This window comes from Pleurodeles waltl, chromosome 4_2 (genome assembly GCF_031143425.1).
Source record: "Pleurodeles waltl isolate 20211129_DDA chromosome 4_2, aPleWal1.hap1.20221129, whole genome shotgun sequence".
NCBI lineage: Eukaryota > Metazoa > Chordata > Amphibia > Caudata > Salamandridae > Pleurodeles > Pleurodeles waltl.
Genome location: NC_090443.1, coordinates 315,817,902 through 315,836,377, shown reverse-complemented (window position 1 = coordinate 315,836,377; position 18,476 = coordinate 315,817,902). Strand labels below are relative to the sequence as shown.

General features: G+C 43.6%; 1 protein-coding gene across 8 annotated transcripts in view; it reads left to right on the top strand.

The window, feature by feature from the left end:
• Positions 1 to 5,074: 5,074 nt before the first annotated feature.
• The window catches only part of TNRC6B (trinucleotide repeat containing adaptor 6B), a 1,322,553-nt gene continuing 1,309,151 nt past the window's right edge, over positions 5,075 to 18,476 (top strand). For all 8 annotated transcript variants that reach the window (XM_069231280.1, XM_069231283.1, XM_069231279.1 and 5 more), the window contains exon 1: positions 5,075 to 5,556. The gene's annotated coding sequence lies outside the window, so the exon portion shown is untranslated. The remainder of the gene's footprint in view (positions 5,557 to 18,476) is intronic.

The window sequence follows — 18,476 nt, the reverse complement described above, 5'->3', positions numbered from 1 at the left end:
CATGGATTATTGCACGATCGACCATATACCTTACTGGGGCTCACTACTCTTTTGTTTTGCCTCACTGCTTCGCGTTGCGTGGCCATATGTTTCTTCTTCCTCTTTCTTGTGTTGGGCATGCTGTGGTTTTTTTATAGTGTCTGCACACAAGGGCTGTAAGCTGGAGTTTTTTTTTATTAATTAATCTTTTTTTTTTTAAGAGGTTCATATAACACAAACTCAATCAGATCGTTTTACATGACAATGTGAAGCTTCATATGGCGTGACCTTGATCTAAGGAGCGACTTACATGAGTATCACTTACATACAAGTTTAGCAGTTGAAAAATATACAATCTGGAGCATTTAAAAACACAGAAATCCTTTAAGTGGCTTTCCCGGGACATCGGGAAAGCCAATACTACAATATTCACTGCACTCTGGAAACTCAACCCATAATGCTTTGCAGGCCATATCTTTTTTACAATATTTATGCCCCTAACTCAGCATGTGGTGGTCCTTTGAAAATGGGACCACCCCCAAACCGTTCAGCACGATGCGCTCTCTGTTTGGGTCATCTCTAGGTCCTCACACTAGGTTGAGGGGGGCCCTAATATAGTAACCTCGTCCACCATTCAATATCTTTTTAAGCTTTCTCGTGGCTAGAACTTTTTTTTTTATTTTTACAGTGGGGAGTAGTTTGTGTTCTAAGGGCCCTGTTTGTTAGAATATTGCAGTAGGTCTGCTAGGCCTAAAAATGTGTATGGCACTACGACTTCTAGGGGTTATATATATGGTTACACTGCATTACTTTCTGCCATTCATGTTGTTATGCTCTCTAGGGGCTGAATATATGGTTATATTGCCATGTTTCTCACAAATGCTATTTTTATGATGGTGTCCTCTAGGTGCTGTTCTGTGCATTACAGTCAAGATACTACAATTTTCGCTGCACTTGGAAGCTTGACCCATAATGCTTTGCAGGGCATTTCTTTTTTAAAACATTTTTGCTCATAACTAAACCTGTGGTGGTCCTACAATGGGACCACCACCAAACCATTCAGCACAACACTCGCTTTCTGTCTAGGTCACCTCTGGATCCCCACTCTAGGTTGGGGGATCCCAAAATAGTAACCTCCCCTAGCATTCAATGTCTCTTTAAGCACTCTCATGGCTGGAACTTTTGTTTTAAAGCTGAGAGTAGTTTGTGTTTTAAGAGCCTTGTTTGTAATAGCATCGTAGTGTGCCTGCAAGGCCTGAAAAAAAGGCACTATGCCCTTTAGAGGTTGCATTCATGGCTACATTGCATTACATTCTACCATTCTGTTTTCATGTTGTTATGCCCTCTAGGGGCTGACTGTATGGGTTCATGACTATGTTTCTTACATATGCTATTTTTATTATGGTGTCTTCTACTGGCTGTTCTGAGCATTACAATCAAGATACTTAATTTCTGCACTCTGAAACTTGCCCCATAATGTTCTTTTTACAAAACATGTTTTCCCATAATTCACTGTGTGGTGATCCTAGGACAATGGGACCACCATGAAAACGTTCAGCACAAAGCACTCTTTTTGTCTAAGTCATCTATGAGTCCCCACACTAGGTTGGGAGGGGACCCCAAAATAGTAACCTTCCCCCACCATTCAATGTCTTTTTAGGCTCTCTGGAACTTTTGTTTTATAGCTGGGAGTAGTTTGTATTCTAAGGGCCTTGTTTGTAATATATATCAATCAATCAATCACAAAAAATGTATAAAGCGCGCTACTCACCCATGAGGGTCTCAAGGCACTTGGTGGGGGGGGGGGCAGGAGGGTCACTGTTCGAACAGCCATGTTTTTAGTTTTTTTCTGAAGAGCAGGAGGTCTTTGGTTTTGCGGAGGTTGGTGGGGAGGGAGTGCCAGGTTTTGGGGGCGAGGTAGGAGAAGGACCTGCCTCCTGTGGTGGTGCGTTGGATGCGGGGGACTGTGGCTAGGGCGAGGTTGGCTGATCGGAGGTTGCGGGTGGGAGTGTGAAAGTTCACTCTTTCGTTGAGGTATGTTGGGCCGTTGTTGTGGAGGGATTTGTGTGCGTGGATGAGGATCTTGAATGTGATTCTCTTGTTTATGGGGACCCAGTGAAGGGTTTTGAGGTGTGGTGCGATTTGTTCGAGGCGGGGAGGCCAAGGACGAGGCTCGCGGCTGTGTTCTGGATTCTCTGGAGTTTGCGTGTGAGTTTGAGTGTGGTGCCGGCGTAGAGGGCGTTACCGTAATCTAGTCTGCTGCTGATGAGTGCATGGGTGACTGTCTTCCTGGTCTCTGGAGGAATCCATTTGAAGGATTTTTATAGAGTGCGGAGTGTGAGGAAGCAGGAGGAGGTAAGAGCATTGATTTGCTGTGTCATGGAGAGGGAGGGGTCCAGATTGATGCCGAGGTTGCATGCGTGGTTTACGGGGGTGGGTGCAGGTCCTAGGGCGGTGGGCCACCCGGAGTCATCCCATATGGTTTTGTTGGGGCCGAAGATGATGATCTTGGTTTTGTTGGAGTTAAGCTTGAGGTGGTTAGTTGTCATCCAGTTGGCGGTGTCGAGGAGAGCTGCGTGTAGGTTGGTTTTGGCGGTGGTGGGGTTGCGGGTGAGGGAGAGGATGAGGATGAGTTGGGTGTCATCTGTGTAGGAGAGGATAGTGATTCCGTGTGATCGGAGGATGTTGGCTAGGGGGAGATCATGTAAATGTTGAAGAGTGTGGGGCTGAGAGAGGACCCTTGGGGGACTCCGCAGATGATCTTGGTGGTGGTGGAGTGGAAAGGTGGGAGGCGGACTCTCTGGGTCTGGTCAGTGAGGAAGGAGGTGAGCCAGTCTAAGGCTTTGTGGCGAATTCCTATGTTGTGGAGGCGTGTGCTGAGTGTGTGGTGGCAGACAGTGTCAAAGGCTGCGGAGAGGTCTAGAAGGATGAGTGCGACGGTCTCACCTTTGTCGACTTTGGTCCTAATGTCGTCAGTGCATGCGATGAGGACGGTTTCCGTGCTGTGGTTCTTGCGGAACCCGGATTGTGAGGGGTCGAGAGTGTTGTTTTCTTCGAGGTAGTGGGATAGGCGGGTGTTGATTAGTTTCTCAGCGACCTTGGCGGGGAAGGGGAGGAGGGAGATGGGGCGATAGTTGGAGAGGATCTCTGGGTCGGCTTTGTTTTTTTTAGGAGAGCGGTGATTTCCGAATGCTTCCAGGGGTCTGGGTAGGCGGCGTCGTCGAAGGAGGAGTTGATTATGTTGCAGAGTATGGGGGCGATGGTTGGGCTGGCTTTGTTGTAGATGCGATGTGGGCAGGGGTCGGAGGGGGATCCGGAGCGGATGGAGTTCATGTTTTTTTCGGTTTCTTCATGTGTGGTGGGGGTCCAGGTGGTGAGTGTGGTGGGGGGATCATGAGTGAGGGTTGAGTTGGGTGAGTGAGGGGTGTGTGTGGTATGAAGCTGTTGTGGATGTCCAGGATTTTGTGGTGGAAGTGGTTGGAGAGGGCGTCACATAGGGGCTGTGTGTGTGAAGGGTCTATGTTGCTGGCTTTGGGTTTGGCTAGTTCATTAATGATGATGAGTTCTTTGCTGTTTTGAGAGTTGTTGTCAAGGCGTGTCTTGTAGTGGTCTCTTTTGGCGGTGCGTATGAGTTGGTGATGGGTGCAAATGGTGGCTTTGAGGGTGGAGAAGTTGGTTGTAGAGGGTTCTTGTCGCAATATTTTCTCCGCTTGGCGGCATTTGTGCTTGGAGTTTGGGGGTGAACCATGGGGCGTTCTTGATGTTGCGGGTGGCGATCTGTTTTCTGAGGGGGGCTAGTGTGTCAACGCAGGTGGTGATCCATTTTGAGAGGTTGTGGGCTCCTGCGTTGGGATTGCTGGTGTGGAGGGGGGGTTGTGAGCCAGTTGGGAGTTCAGGCGTTGCAGTAGGCCTGCAAATGTGTAATGCACTATGCTCTCTAGGGGCTGAATATATGGATACACTGTATTACATTCTGTTTTCATGTGGTTATACTCGCTAGGGGCTGCCTATATGGTTTCATGACCATGTACTTACAAATGTTATTTTTACAGTGGTGCCCTCTAGGGACTATTCCGAGCATTAAGGTCAAGATTCTAAGATATTCACTGCACTCGGAAACTCTCCCCATAATGCTTTGCAGGGCATTCCTTTTACAAAATATTTTTGCCCATAACTCATGGCATAACATGCTCTTTCTGTCTAGGTCAGTGGTTCCCGACCTGTGGTCCAGGGACCCCTGGGGGTCCGCAAAGCCTCTTCAGGGGGTCTGTGAGTGCTTAGAAAATGTAATAATATTTACAAATTAGTTCCCCGCTTTCAGTAATGACTCACTGGGGGGTCCCCGAATTCCAATAACGATTCAGTGGGGGTTCCCGGGTTCCACTACTAATAAAGTGGGGGTCCACAGAAGTCAAAAGGTTGAGAACCACTGGTCTAGGTCATCTCTTGGTACCCACATTAGGTTGGGGGGCAAAATAATATTAAAAAATATAATAAATAATGGCAATATTTTCATTGTTTGCTGCAGATAGAGGAAGAAGTTAAATTGAAGTGCTTTATTTATATGCAGGGCCACGGGAATTATGTGTCAGGGAGGACCAAATTATGCTACAGGGTTGATCAGTTTCTGTGGCAAGAAAAGTCCAGTCATGCATTAACAACACCAGTACCTCTAACTCATGCGAATACGAGACCTTTTGCATTGTAAATGTTTGTTTAAATGGCTGCTGTACTGATAAAGCAAAGAGAAGAATGCATAATCTCAAACCTCCAGTGCTGTCACAGAATCCGAGACTTTCAAGTCCAAAGTAGGGACGAACAGTACATTACAGTGCAGAAAACATCTCAGGTTCCTTATTTTGACTAATAACACACCCATTAGGTTTCTATCGTAGTCGTCCAATAGGCAACAAATACAGATAACACGAAAGCCACTTCCCGTGGAAACAGTGCAAACTAGAGGACGTAGCCTTGAGGAAGAGAGAGATCGGTTCCCAGAACGAGGCTTGAAACGCGAGGCTGATGGTCCATTCGTATGTAGCTCAGTGACGCCAGCGTCCAACAACTTTGTACCAGGCGCAGCCCATTGGCGGGAACGTCCTTCCTTCTCTAGTTGGGGGGAGAAGGCGTAACCGACATATTCTAGCTCACAGGAAATCCTCATGACGACGAATCCGCGCATGAAAAGGAGAGGACAGACAGATAACACGTCCAATCAGCGGTAATGAGGACAGCAGAGCCCTGCCACCTATATGGGAGGGCGGGGGGAGTTCTCCGCAAATTCTCTTCTGAATGATTACGGGGCTGACGAATGGGAGCCGGCAACGGAGGAGACGTACTGGTTTGTTGTCCAATAGGGTTCCGAACTCACTCTTGAGGGGTCACCGCCGTGTTGTGGCAGAGGCTGGAGGGGCGGAAAATAGATATTAAATAAATAATAAAAAAAAAAAACAGCCACCGAAAAATCCCCGGAGGTGGAAAACGAGCGTCGGGTATTTTACCTGAAGGAGTTCGTGTTACCGGCGGATGCGGGAGCGGGCCGTGAAAAGGGGAGCCCCTTGAGACGTATGCGTCACGGTATGTACACCCCCCACCAACGCTACCTCGCGCTAGCTTCTGTGGTACATTTATCCGTTTACGAGGCTAAAGAGACATGTGACACTACCCACGGGCAGAGGGGTGCCCGCATACTGTTCTGAGTAATTGTTCCCTTGCATTTATTTAGTTTTCTCCGTACCCGTGAGAGAGACGTCCAAATCCAGTGTAGACTTGAGGTGATTGTTTATTGCGACCGCTGAAACCAGACTCCCCGGCTCCCCCCAGCGCGAAGTAACAGGCCCAGCTTCTGTCACTGATGCCAGTCTTGAGTGGGCCCACTGTCAAAAACAGGGGGTGCTTTTTCTCACTGTAGTAAAAAGTAGACCCCCCGTACCCGCCACCCCCCGGTCTTTGCGGTTGGTTTGCTCTTTCCAAGGCAGTGTTAAGACGGGAGAGTATTTTTGATGTTCTGGTGTTGTTAAGTGTTGGTACAGGTCAGTAGTCTCACCTCAGCGACTGTCAGTGACAGTAGTGAGTAGACCATTTGTATAGTCCGTGGTTGGTAGAAAGAGGGCGTGGATTTATGGGGTGATGTTAACAAATACAATTCTCCTTTTATGTCAGAGTGATTCGTAGTTCACTCGGCCTCTATTGACTTAAGTGGCCTCATTTGTATATAGAGATGTTTGGGTGTCACGTAAGGAATCACTAGATGTTATTTCTCTGTCTTCCGCTGACAACATTTGTTAACGTGATGTTTTTATTCTGTTGCACTAGCTAATTCTGTGTACTTGCTTTACCACGTTTTGGTGACATCATTGGTAAAAGTGACACCGTTGTCCCGGGGCATTTTTTGGTAGTGACATGGGCTTAAAAGCACGAGGCCACACGTGCCCCACCTGTTATGATAGAATTATTCTTAACACTGTGCTTGTTAAGCCATCATGACCTCAAGTGATGTGATTACTGAGGTGTGTAGTGGTGGCATCATGGTTTAAAACGATGTAATTGACCTACCGTGTTTGTAGTTGCAAGGTCATGGGTTTTAGTGATGTCATGACTGTGCTGCGTGTTGTGCTCTTGACTTATGGCCTAAAGCATTGTATTATACTGCAGTATTGCTAGGTAGTGAAATCAGGGGCTAAAGAGATATATACTCTGTCTTGTCTGGTGGTAGTGAAGTAATTGTTCTTTCTCATATGGTAGTTGTATGATTTGTTCAACTTATATTGCTATGTTATGCGGTATTAATGAAGGTAAAAGTAATGCCATTGATCCACTGTTTTGTGTCAGCTATAGTAGAGGCCAAAGCAAGGTCCTTCCTCTGCTACTATGTGTGATACAGTGACACTGTAGACCAACCTGTTTTCATTGATCTGCTGTTGTGAATTGTTATAACCAGCTAAAAGTATATTTCTTCTCTGCTGTCGGGACGTCCTGGGTACAGAGATCTTTTTTCTGGGCAGACCGTCATGCATTAAAAAGTATTCATTTGGATGCAACAATGTGTACAGTGAGGACATCATAAGCTGATAGGATCTTGTTCTTTGTTGGGTGGTAACACAGTAGGCTGAATTTATTTTGGCTGTTTATATTGCACAAACCTAACCCAGTCGGGGCATTTCTGATTGACATGTAGCAACAGAAGTACATGACCTGCAGGATGGGCTACGGAAGCATTTTGGAGGTTTACAAAAAATAGCTTTATACAATACTTGGAAGTAGAGGGCTGTGAAGGGAAGCAGTAGAGGGTTTAGTTCATATGTAGGAGTAAGACATCGAAGAGATTCCTAGCACATATCTGGTGTGATTGTTAGGTCATAAATTGGAATCCCTCAAGGCTAAATCAGCCTTCCATAAATTGGGTAATGCTAATAACCTAATTACTATTCTCTTACAATTAGGACTTGTGGTTGTTATCTGGCGTTCTTAGCTTTTGTCTTTTGGAGCTAGTCTGTCAAGCTTATCTAGTACTATAAAGTGGGAGCACTTAACAGCCATTATTTAATACCACAATCACTTACCCACGTCCCCATTACTGTAGCCCACCTCCTCTACAAAGCCTACATCTTGAATCGGCCTTCATATTGTGCGGTCAAGTGGGGCACAAGTCCTAATTAAAATAGTGGGCGGACTAATAGACATAGGTTATTCTAAATGACGCCACATTGAATGACTTCACAGGAAGTGATGTCACAGCATCATCAAAACCCCTGAACAAAAATGGACCAATGGCACAGAGAAAGTGAAGTTACTGCCGATTTCTATGTGAATGTGAACGTGTACATACAGAGTATTTGTATCTTAACCAAATGTACATGAAGGGTTCTTGTAGTCTGAAGGAAAAACTGTTACTGTTTAAGACAGCAAGAAACACTGTATTTAAATCATAACCCATACTTTACTAAACATTTGATAATTTGCATAGTGTGAAATAACAGAGAAATGTACACACCTAATGTGCAAATAAAGGACCGGGATCAGGGATTTTTTTATTAATGCTATTTTGACCCATTGCTGGGTTGAAGAGTGCTTTACAAACAGTATCTATTAGAAATTATGCATGTTTCAGACAAGTAAAGTATGTAGTATTAATATGAGTGAACAATAGAGACATGTTAATATCTGCAGAATTGTATATTAAGAATAAAGTATACTGATTACCACATTCGGAAACCATGAGCATATGTTACTGTGTTTTAATGAGGAATAATATCTCTAGGTCCTACTATAATCAGGTTTAAAGAGTAGCAAGGATACCGATTTTTAGTTTAAATTTTTAATCGTCTTAGACCAGTAGATAGGCGAATATAGATTGAAAGTGGGTTTCCTGTCTATTTTAGCTTGTAGGAGGGGAAAGTGTTGATTTTCTATTCAAGAGTACTTGTAGAGTGTGTGGACGTGTAGGGGAGGTGCATGTGTTGGGTGTTCATACTGTGACCTATTTTGGTATTTTTCTGCATATTTGTATATCTGTGCGAAATGAATCAAAATGACAACTGATTTCACCCATATTTTAAAAGACACCAGCATATTTAATTTAAAGATTGCTAGTGTGCTGTTATTAATTTTGTCGCTGCTGGTGTTCGTTTACCATAGTCAGCCACCAAAGCGCCTCGTTATTCTGCCTCTTTTAAGGGCTGGCCGAATTAACGTGTATTTCCCAGTCATTCACTTTTGAGTTAACCAAAGGGAACCCCTCCTGAACCTTCCCACCGAAAAAGAGAAGATGCTACTTGGGGGATGTAGTGCTGAAAACAACTGAGACTATAGATTCTTAAGGTGAGGATGGAGTTTAATTATTTTATTTATAGAGTGATGGTGTACGTATCAAATACGATCAGTCGGAAACCATCCACAAAATTGCAGGAAAAATACTTATCTCCATATGATATGATACATATAGCATCGGCACCATCTTGATTTCCTCTTTCCTTACTCAATTGCGGTCTTTAATAACTGGAAGTAAAAACTGAAACCAATTGCAACAGGAAACATATCACCATCCAACTTCACCAACCCTTAACAAATCAGCCAGCGTAGGCACACAAAGTGTCAACCTGGCGGAACCATAACCAGAAGCTGTTCACTCCGTCTTCTGATCAGATAATAAAATAAAGTACTATGATATATATCCACTAACCATAAACAAATAAGGGTTGGGAAATTAGGTAAGAACAAATAATACCACGGTTTGACAAAACATTAATATGCTTTATTACTCAAAGGTAAAAACAGAAATCTGGGTGGGATAATCCTTGCCTACATGTCCTTAATAGAATTGAAAATTCTTGGCTTGAATGCTAGCAAATTTTTTAATTCCATGTCAGTACCAGAGGCTCTAATTATGCTAGTGTAAAGCTTATCTAACACCACGGATGCAATATCACCTACAGGTTTATAATCTGTTTAAAAGTTGAATCAGAAGACCAGTCAACTATTTTCATAATGTCCTGATTAGAATAACCCAATACAAACATCTTAGAGGCCATAGCTCCTCTGACTGAATGTGCACCAAACACTTGAGTATCAACTCCAGCTTCTGACATCACATTTTTTAACAATCTAGCAATAGTAGCAGCTGATACTGGTTTGAAAGGCTTTTGCAAAGAAATCAACAATTGACCTGAAGAATCAGTTCTTAATGCTTTTGTACTATTCTCATATGCTTTTAAACACTTGACTACACATGACTTGTCATTCAAAGGAAATGCATGACAATCAATACTTGTTCAAAAAGGTTTTTGTCCTCCCAGTATTTACGAATGAAACCCCTTCGGGTGTAAACACTCTGCCTGTAACGTCAAGAACGTTCACAACCGAAGTCAGTCTACAAAAAGTCAAGCATAATAATGCTTTCCGCTTTAACTCGGACGCCTCCATTGGAATAACCGCGAAAGGTGAAAATGCATAATGTAGACCATTCGACCATTCTTGGGAAAAGGCACATGTCGCCTTTGCCAGCAGGTCTGACCTCCAGCTGAAGAACTCGTCAAGTTGACCATTCAGCCTGGAACAAGCAGATCTATCTTGTCAGGGCCCCTGGCTTTCTGGATCTTTAGGAAAATCTGTGGAAGAAGATTCCAGTCGCAGTGGTCTATCAACTACCTGGAATTCCAGACTGCTATGACATTGGGCAGCCCCAGAATGGGTTCTGCCACTACAGATATTTTGTGATTCAGTCAATAATGCAAAAAATACTTCGCTATCTCCACTGACAGTTGAGATCTGTTAGCCTTCCCTCCTCCAATTTGTTATGATGTTGTCCATTCTGAGCAGAATGCAGCAAGGTGTCTTCTTGGGGGACAGGGTCCTGATGGCAAGTGACCCTGCTAGCAGTTCTAAGCACTTGATGTGGAGATTTAACTCTTGAAGAGACCATCTGACGCCTGTAGAGAAATCTCTGCAACGCGCGCCCCAGCCCCAGCGACCGAAGTCTGACTTTATAACTATTTCTGGTTGGGATCCAAAAATAGCCCTGCCATTCCTAGCGTGTACATGTCCCTACCACCTGAGCTGCTCTTACCTCGTTCGTTAAAGGGACCTCATCTGTGTAAGCTAATCCTCTCCTCAGATGTAGACTTTTGAGCCTTTGGAGGGCTCTATAATGAAGAGGTCTGGGAAACACTGCTCGTATGGATGACGTTAACAGACCCACAAGGCAAGCGATTGCCCTTAAAGACATTGCGGGGCGCAAGAGCATCATCCTCTGTTTTTTCTTTATGTCTCTCAATTTGGTCTTGGGCAACAGTAACTGAGCTGTTTCCGAGGTTTATTACAAACCCAGGAACTCAATGGATTGGGAAGGACACAGGACTGATTTGTTCTGAAGGAGCGAAACTGTCATCTGAAGATGTTGCATGACTAACTCCTAAGATTGCACCATGATCAATATATCGTCTAGATATATTCTCATACGCACACCTTTCTCCCTGAGATGAGCAATCACTGGTTCCATCACCTTGGTGAAACACCAAGGCACTGAGAAAAAAGCACGAAAGTACAGATCAAATATTCCATCCACCTGCCCCTCCATTGGAACGGAAGGAAACTAACTGAAGGAAATGCCTATGGGGAGGGAAAATGGGGCTGGTCAGATACGTGTCTGTCAGGTCCAAATAGACCAACCAATCCCTTTCCTGCAGCAAATCCATTAGAAGATGGATCCCCTCAATCTTGAAGTGTCTGTACATTATGAATGAATTGAACTCTTGCAGATTAAGTACCAACCTCTATCCATCTCTTCTTTTCTGTACCAGGAAGAGGTTGCTGCAGAAACCCAAAGGATACAAAGCCAGTTTCATCAGGTTAGAATCTATACACTTGAGAATGGATTTTCTTCTTTCCGTAGATACTGCACAGTTTGCATTGCCCAGAAGGCAAATTGTGTGCTGTGTACGTTTGGCCAAACCATCTTATCTATAAGAGACCCAGTCTCTTTGGAACACAGGACATTTCAAGTATTTTTGCCAGCGGACCAACAGTATCAAACATCTTGTCTTGACATGCATGCCAAGCACGGTCAATGCCCTTTTTAGGATCCTTGGCATACGTTTTTAAGAAAGTCATCATACTAATATCTATGTCGCGGTGGTCACCACAACATTGTCAGGTAAGTCTGGTCTAGGGCCCTCAGCCTTGAGTCTGTTGCCGACCTCTTTGTCAAAACCTTTGCGTACTTTGTCATGGTGGTAGTCTGAAACTGCTGGAGCAGGAGCCTAGTCCCAGGGTCTGGGATGAATAATATCCTCTGGGTTGAATATTAAAGGAGTGGCTGTGGGGCAGAAAGAAGCATGAGATCGGTCTAGAAAGGATTTTCTATGTTTTTTACGTTTAGGGCGAGAGCCTTGATCAAGCTGCGTAGATGTACTGTTTGAAGTGCCTGTATCTGCTATCTTTTTTTTTTAAGTGTGACTCTTGGAAGTAGAAGAAGCAGAACAATATTGATGGTCTCAAAGAGTGTCTTGGGATAAGGATGTCAAAATTGCACCTTGAGGCCAGTCTTTTGACTTTGGTTTTGCCTTATGAGGATGATCCGGATTCTGCTAAACAAGGCTGGAGGTAGACTTTCTGTCAAAACCTTGTCCTTTGGCAAGTAATTCAAGTTGGGATGTGGTAGGTTTTCATGCTGCAGCCAAAGCCTGACTGACTGACTGAGGATTCCGGGGCTTTAACAGATTGCTGTACTGATACATCTAGAGCATCCACTAAATCATCCCCCAAAGAGTGGCCTTGTTCATGAGGAGAATAATATTGTCCATAATCTTCCTCATCCTGGGGTTCCCAGTCTGCCGTGTTGAATACTGAATCTCGAAATATATATCTCTAAGTCTGCCTCAAAGCGTTAATCATAGGGGGCGCTGGTCCCAAGTGCATGACTAGAATGAATGCAGCAAGTTTTGTGCTCCTCAGCATGCGCTGTACCTGAATTATTGCAGCCCCCTACAACTCTGTGACCGAGGGCTTCAGTAGAGCCAATAATGTAATTTGAGCTTGCACTCCACTCGAAATCGCCAGCAGATCCATTATTGCAGCCCTATCGGGTGTAACTGCACTGCTCTGACCAGAAGGACATGGAGCGGAATGCATAAATCAGCGTTGGTGGTGATGAAAACAAGAGAGGATTGTGCGTAGCCCAACCGACTATCTCTGAATAGTCCAATTGGGTCACATGCGCGCTCCTCAGGCTCACGGCTCGGGCCTAATTAGAGGAGGCTCTGTGTATTGAGGGCGCCCGCTCAGGGTATCAGAGCAGGTGGGGAAGAAAAAGGAAGTCGGAATCAGGATAAAAAATCGCACTAGAATTGCTAGCAAGGGGGAAAGAACCAAAGCGGGCTAAGTGATCAGAGTGGCCACAGGAAAAACACTAAGGCATGAAGGCGAGTGAGCATGAAAGGTCTATACACATATATGCTTCTGAGCTTGAAAAATCGATTTGACCACTTCCTATGGCAAGTTTTATTTTATGAGGTCAAGCTATTTTTAGATCCTACTCGCCCCTTCTGGCATGGACAAGTAACAGGTGTTCTGTTCAGTCAGAAACTGAATTGTCAATTAAGGTGCCTTTAAATCTTATTCTTGTCTCATTTGCTCTGTGTTGAGAGACAGAGGTCAAAAGTCAGTTTGTCTTCATGCAGTGCAAATACCTTTACTTGTAACTGCAGAGTTCCAGGATTTTGTAAGGTGAACTCTCTGATCTATGTGAAATGAAAGGCTGTTGGTATCAGAGTTTTTCTAACACACAACATGTATATAACTAAGTCAACTTTATAAAAATTTCAAAATATATTTCAGTAGCTGTGAAAGACGATTTTTTTGTACTTCTGTGTGATGGAAAAAAATATTTTAATAGGATGAAAAAAAGCCTGAACACTTTACTTGGTGATGTGCAAATGATAAATGTTTTCTGAAACCCATTTTTCACGGATTATTGTTAATACACTATATAGTTTTATCAGTAAAGCTGCTAGTTAGTTAGTGGGAAGGTTTTGGGACACTTCTTGCAAATTTACTGTTTGTAAATGACAGTGCCCACCACATCAAGCTTTAGTAATATATTTTTTTTAAATGAGTGTTCAAACATAAACTGAGTAACACTCCGGCTCTGATGGCAAAAATATTATAAACTGAGGCAAGTCATGCATGGATCTTGAATACCCTATATGTGGGCTAGTGAGATTATACTTGGCGCAAACGTTTAGTGTATTTAATCCAACAAGATTTTTTTTTTTTTTTACAGTAGAAATGCTGAACTCATATATTTGAAGGTGCACTCATTTGTGAGAATGAAGAAAAAGGCGACTGTAAAATACAATATTTGCCTAGACCCACACAATTTGAGACCCGTTTCCAGGTCAAGTACAATAACAATTACGTTGAGTAGATTATTTAAGATACTCGACCTACAGGTCTAGTAAAATGTTTATGATTTTTCGAGGCCTGTGCTTGTATGCTAAATACATAAAACCATGAAATAACAGAAAAGTAGAGAGATTTATCTTGACTACCGAGCAGCAATGAAAGAAAAGAAAGTGTCAATCAAGGTGGTATCAATGCTATATGAATTGTCTACTGGCTCAGGATTGGTGGGGTTAGCGGGCTGAGTATCATGGGATGTGTAGTTTGTTACATGGTTAATTGTCTTTCATTGACTTCTGTCTAAAATGATTACTAAAGAAAGAGAAGCATAATCAGAGCCTCTGGTCCCGACATAGAATTTGAGAAAGTTGTTCTGAATGAAGTCTCATTTTAATAAACCTTGTGAGCAAGTTGAATGTAAGATTTTAAAAATATAGTACTGATATTAAGGAGATGGAGAAACCACATGACCTGTGAGTAGATTGAGAGAATTGGACCCAAGTTCAAGCATCAGAATTTAAGATGCAGTAGCAGGAAATATAACATTAATTGACAAAATCATCCCTGCTATTTTGATACACATCTTTACACTCTGCTCTAAATTCTGGGAAATCAGAATGAACTATACCTGTTTCTATGTAAATCTTTAGAGAGAGTTTTAAAGGCAGACAGTTGGAGGAACTGGTGTAGCTGAAGCCTATTGTGTTTTGCCCATTAAGCAAGGTAATCCTTCTGGTACAACTGGATTTTGCAGTTTATCAGTTATAGTCCAAAGACATGAATCCTGCATTGGTTAGTTGTTTTGCAGATATTTCCAGGTGGAAGGAGTTCTGCAGTTGTTTAATCAATCGCAAAAGAAGGTGGTTTTCTCAATAATTGCAGACCACAATTTGCAGACAGATATAGGCAGCCTTGAATTTGAAGACTTGTGTAAAATACTTGGTGAATATACATGTAATCTAGAGTTGCACGTCTCTTAAACTGTCATTTCATAATGTTTTCAACCATAAGATGTAATGATGCGTTTTTTGGTTATACAGTGAACCTTTTTCTGAACCTCTAAATCAGAATGGTAATGTTGCAGGAATAGCACAAAATGAGGTAGGACACAAGCAGCCAGTTTATGCAAAGAATGCCCTGCTAGTCACAGTGAAAGTGGCCATTTCAATTTCTGATCTTTTGCGCCTTAGCAAAAGTGTTGGGATTTCTTTGTCTGCAATATAAACGTCTAGCCAAGAGGTTTTGAATATTATCTGACATTTCGCTGGAGAACGATTTGACCGTTTCATGCAGTCCTGTAAAAACGGATTTGCATTCAGTGAGTTCAAGCACTGCTTTGAAAGGATATCTTTTATGGGGCAAAAGTAACACAATTAATGAAAATCAGTTTATTTCTGAAAACTTTAGTTTAGAGCCTTTGCTGTCAAGACTAACACTAATTACAGTCTCTTTGTGAGAATGAAACTAAGAAGATTGGCTGCAAACCCATTTAACTGATTGACATTAGGGTCTTTCATTTCTCCAGTGCACTCTTAATTGGTTTTAAGGGTCTTGCTGTTGAGGAGATGTGTTGAGGCAATTCTTTCTGCAGCCAACCACATCTGGGGAGGCTTTGGCTTTCGATGACAGTAAAAGTCTTCTGTGGTTTGTGCCCAAAGGTTTTACTTTTTGAACCTTGATAAATTCTTTGTCCAGATGAATCCAGTGAAATTGGTATGGTTTAGTTGAGTACATAATGTACGTGTGAGGGCAGGCCATGTTGGGGAGGAGGACTACCTGTTAATCCTTTGGTGAAAAAGATGTGTCCAGTCCTAAGGTCCTTAAATGTAGAAACCACTACTAGTTTTCAGTTGTTTACCCTTCTCAAGATAATTGTTTTCCTGCAAATGGCTGCTCAGATACAACCAAACATTGCCACAGATTGTAGCATTATATACCAGTATGGGCAAAACCAGTAGGTCTGACTTTGGCAAGTGTGCATTTTTCATTTTATTTTTTATTTATTTTTTGCAAATATTTGCAATTTGCAAAAAATACAGAAATTAAAGAGTTGCCCTAATCTTGAATTGTACTCATTTTCAGGTTGCTGTGCGTATGTAATCAGGCAAAATGCCACCACAGTGCAGCATAGCCAGTGGATGAAGTGGGCTCATCTGTTGTCCTGAGCTATATTCTTTGGTGGGTTGAAGCAACATGTGAATTACACTTCAAGAGTCCAGTGGATGAAGAGGGGTGACCAAAGCCCCTTTATGTGAACATTTAATAATGTATTTTTCTTATGAAGGTTTAGAAAACATAAGTGTGGCATGCATGCTAAAGCTGTGTTTAGTCCAGACTTAACAAGGCAGATGGAGTACTCCGCTAAATTCCCACGGCATAAAGTTAGGCAAGAGGATTGCTTCAGAAAATGCAGTGTACCCCATATATGTTTTCTAGATCTAGTAAAGTTTTGAAAAAAAGAAGAAAATTGTAACCTGGTCCTCTAAGTGTATTCATTTTTAGTCTTTAATTACCCCATATTTATAATTTAAATTAGTGATAAGTTGGGCAGGGTTTAAAGAAGTAGACATTTGGGGTTTATCAGTTTCACCATATTTTTCTACTTTGTTTACTATTTTAAAGAAGTTTTGCTGACTGAATTAAATAATCTCTGTGCACATTTACTAACCCTTGACACCCTGCTCATCCACAAACGGAGATAAGCTATTTGTAATTGAATATGTAGGTACTTTACTCCTGTCTCTCTTTCCACTTTTGACCCTTCCTATGTTTAAAAAAATTAAAAGATTGTTGATAATGTTTTGTATTTTTTCCAATAAAAATAACCAAAAAATGTTTGGAGTACATTTATTTGATAAATTAACATTTTTCTAAATCCTTAGACATTTCTTTCAAGACAATAACGGGTACAACATATTTTATTCTAAAACATATCACTTGTATGAGGTTCACAACATAAGCCCCGCTACCTGTGTAATCATTCTTAACCCCTTCCCCGCCACGGACGTAATGGTTACGTCCATGGCAGCGCCCGTGTGGCGCCATGGACGTAACCATTACGTCCTGAATGCTGCCCTCGGGAGAAGTGCTAGCGCTCCTCCCGAGGGCCGCCCCCCCACCCCCCTAGGTCAGGGATGACAGGGGAATCCCTTCCCCTTCAACCCCCGACCCCCACCCCCCCCCTGTGACGTCAGCGCGCGCTGACAATCACACAACCTCCCCCATCGCGCTGGAAGCAGAGCTTCCAGCGCGATCGAAAGAGAAATGCTCAGCATTTCTCTTTCGATCACGTGGGGGAGGCCCGGAGGGGCTTCAAAGGGAAGGAAATGTATTTCCTTCCCTTTGAAGTCTCTCCGAGGGTTTCAAAAGCCGGATTGCTTGCAATCCGGCTTTTGAAACCCCACTAGACACCAGGGATTTTTTTTTTTTATATGAAATTGACAGAAGGGAGCGACCCCTTGGGCAAGGGTCGCTCCCAGGGGGGCATTTTTTTTTTAAGGCCTTTTCTTCCCCCCCTCGGGGCAGATCGGCCTATTATTAGGCCGATCTGCCCCCAGTGGGGGCAGAAACCTCTAGACACCAGGGATACTTTTTGTTAGGTTTTTTTTATTTGTTTTCTTTTGTTTTTTAGGTGTGGGATGCGACCCCTTAGGCAAGGGTCGCTCCCATAGGGGGAAATTATATTTAGGCCATTTCTGCCCCCTTTGGGGGCAGATTGGCTTATTTTTATGAGGCCAATCTGCCCCCAAGGGGGGCAGAAACCACTAGACACCAGGGAGTTTTTTTTGTTTGTTTGTTTTTCACGTAAGGGGAGCGACCCCTTAGGCAAGGGTCGTTCCCTTGGGGGGCAAATTTATTTTAGGCCATTTCTGCTCCCCATGGGGGCAGATCAGCCTATTTTTATTAGGCCGATATGCCCCCACGGGGGGCAGAAACCACTAGGCACCAGGGATTTTTGTTGTTGTTGTGTTTTACAGATGGGGAGCGTCCCCTTAGGCAAGGGTCGCTCCCCTGGAGGGGCAAATTGTATTTAGGCCATTTCTGCCCGCTTTGGGGGCAGATCGGCCGATTTTAGGTCAATCTGCCCCCAAGGGGGGCAGAAACCACTAGGCACCAGGGATCTTTTTTTTGCGCCGTCACGCAAGGGGAGCGACCTTGTAGGCAAGGGTCGCTCCCCGGGGGGGGGAGGGTGAGGGGGGCAAATTTATTTTAGGCCATTTCTGCCCCCCCTGGGGGCAGATCGGCCTATTAGTATTAGGCCGATCTGCCCACAGGGGGGGCAGAAACCTCTAGGCGCCTGGGCAAATAGTTTTTTTGTGTTTTTTGTTTGTTTGTTTGTTTTTTTAGAGATGGGGAGCGACGCATTAGGCAAGGGTCGCTCCCCTGGGGGGCAAATTGTATTTAGACCATTTCTGTCCCCCTTGGGGGCAGATTGGCCGATTGTAGGTCAATCTGCCCCCAAGGGGGGCAGAAACCACTAGGCACCAGGGATCTTTTTTTTGCGCCGTCACGCAAGGGGAGCGACTTTGTAGGCAAGGGTCGCTCCCCGGGCGGGGGGGTGAGGGGGGCAAATTTATTTTAGGCCATTTCTGCCCCCCCTG